Here is a 2,488-nt window from a genome sequence, read left to right on the forward strand (position 1 = left end):
AAAAATGCACACCAATAAATCCTGATTGAAAAATGTATTTAGTAGGCTTTGATTGTAATTACAAGAACTGAAGAAATACAGTTCAGTGTGAAAAATAAGTTGGACAAACGTAATAAAATGGTGTGAAAATGCTTTTCATTAAATAGTTTGAGTCCTTGCGTTCTGAATACTGTTTTGATTTAAAAAAATAAAAAGATTTTGATTATTTGTGTATTTAAATATATTTAGATTAGCAGTAAAACTTGTTCCTGAGAAAATGTGTGCGCTCCGATTCGGACACAAGCCTTTGGCACTGTGCTATGCAAACACATGATCACCTGACCTCTCACACATTTCACAATAGACCGATGTTAGCTCTCAAAAACACTGTTGCAATAGTTTCCCAATTTAACACCCCCACCCCTCCAGTGAGCCTAAACCCTGAAGTGCAGCTATCCAAGTGGGTGTGCTACACATCAGGAAGACTCACTCACCGGCCACCTTGGATTGCTTGGACCCCCTTTTTTGCCTTTTAGTTCTTTATGGCACAGATTCAACACAGTGCTGAAAAACATCCCTGTGAGACTTTGGTCAATATTGATATTGTGACTGCATTCTCTGTGAAACCTAAAGATGATTGTGTTGGGGAAAGTCCTAGAAGATCAGCGGTTTCTGAAAGCCAGCCCAACTGGCTCCCAACAAAGATGCCAAGCTCAAAGTCGCTTAAATCATCTTTCTTCCTCATTCTGATGCTCTGTTTAACCTTCAGCAGGGCTTTTTGATCACATCTACATGAATAAATGCATTGAGGTACTCTACTGTGTGTAGCGTTTCCTTACTTGTACACTTTAAAGAAATAAGTAGTTAATAATACCAGAAACTTTGAGTGTCTTGTTTCCTCCTTAAATGAGATTTAGATTCCTGTCTCTCAGATTATTTTTTCCTCTCCTTCAGCAAATGTTTCACTGACCACAGACAGCTGAACTTCCCCAGTGCTGGAAGCTGTTGAGGTTCCAGCACTGGAGCCTTTTCTCTTTGTGGCACGCTGCCCTGAGGATATTTTAGAGCAGGGATAGGCAGCCATATGTGCCAGAGTGTGCCCGGAAATGATGACTCGTTTTAAAACACAATTTTAACACCCCAGCAGGTGGTGGTCCTCCCTGTATATGTGACCCACTTGGTAAAATCAGCTGCCATTTTTCTTGTAGATGAAGAAACTGTCTGCAGACACACACGTCACAAACCCACCGTTGCCTGCGTTGGAAGCTAGTTGAACATATGTGCTGCGGCCACAAGGTGACACTGTAGTACAAATCTCAGGCAGCACGAGGCTTCACGCAGTATTTCTACAGTTGATCCCATCCTGGTATGAACAGGACCTCCTCTGCCTCATTCAATATTTACATTCCAGTAACAGATTAATGATTTCCACACTGTCTATTTTTATATATTTATTTATTTATTTTACCTCTTTTGAGGAAGTGGCTTGATTTCAGCAGGAAGTTTTTAATGGTTGCTTCTAAATGAGGCAAAGGTATCATGTGTGGATCTGATGGACTTCCAAATGAAGGGTAAAACTGGACCAGACTTAATCCAGACAATCTGCTTTGATCTCCCAATCTCCCCTGTGATATCCAGCTCTGGGAAAGCCTCCTTTACACCTTGTAGCCCTAAAGCAGAAGAGGCACAAGGGCTTCACCACCCTCCCCCTGCTCTTCTCACTGCCCATCTTTCTCCCCTTCTTTACACTCACACACACATATTCACCATCCACACCCACACTGGACTCTCTTTTGAAAGTCTAGGACTTGATTTAAAATTCCTCTTCAGAGCATGTCATGCATTTTATATGCATGGCGAGTGGGAAAGAGAGAGGAGGGATTGTGGGGGTGTGTGAGGAGGGGGTTTCGGGGGATGATGGGGCGGGTGGGGGCATCCAACCCAAATGAACTTCCCTCCGCTGTTGCTTTCCTCGGGGATATATCTGTACACACCACCATCACCGCTCTCTTTTGCTCCTCGCCCCTCATTTTCTCGCGCCCACTCAACTCTTTCAACATTAGTTTTACTGCATCATGCTTTTCACAAATTCCACCGAACAGCCCGGGCGCCGTAGCCTTTGAAGACAAGTGTGATCAGAACAGAGGCAGGGGGTGTACAAAAACCTGGCCGCAGGGCATTTGGGGTTTTTGCACTCGTGTTTAGCGGCGTATGGAGCAGAGGAGGGAGGCTGACAACTGCAGTGTTTGGGGACAGCTTTGATGTCTGATGGGGTGCGGCTGCTGCTTCTTCTGCACAGTCCTTCACAAGGAGACTGTCACGTTGACACAGCCAGGCTTTATGCAGAGCAGAGCTGAGCCGAGCCGTGATGGATAACAGATAATCAAAAGAGCACAGCCAGGGCGGCTGCTCTTCACCTAAAACATCTCTTATTCTGTTTGCTGACTGGCTCCGACACCAAGACGGGAATCAATAAGACACCAAAGCAGCATCAACTCGGACTTCTGCA

Source organism: Oreochromis aureus, linkage group 18, assembly GCF_013358895.1.
Source record: "Oreochromis aureus strain Israel breed Guangdong linkage group 18, ZZ_aureus, whole genome shotgun sequence".
Taxonomy (NCBI): domain Eukaryota; kingdom Metazoa; phylum Chordata; class Actinopteri; order Cichliformes; family Cichlidae; genus Oreochromis; species Oreochromis aureus.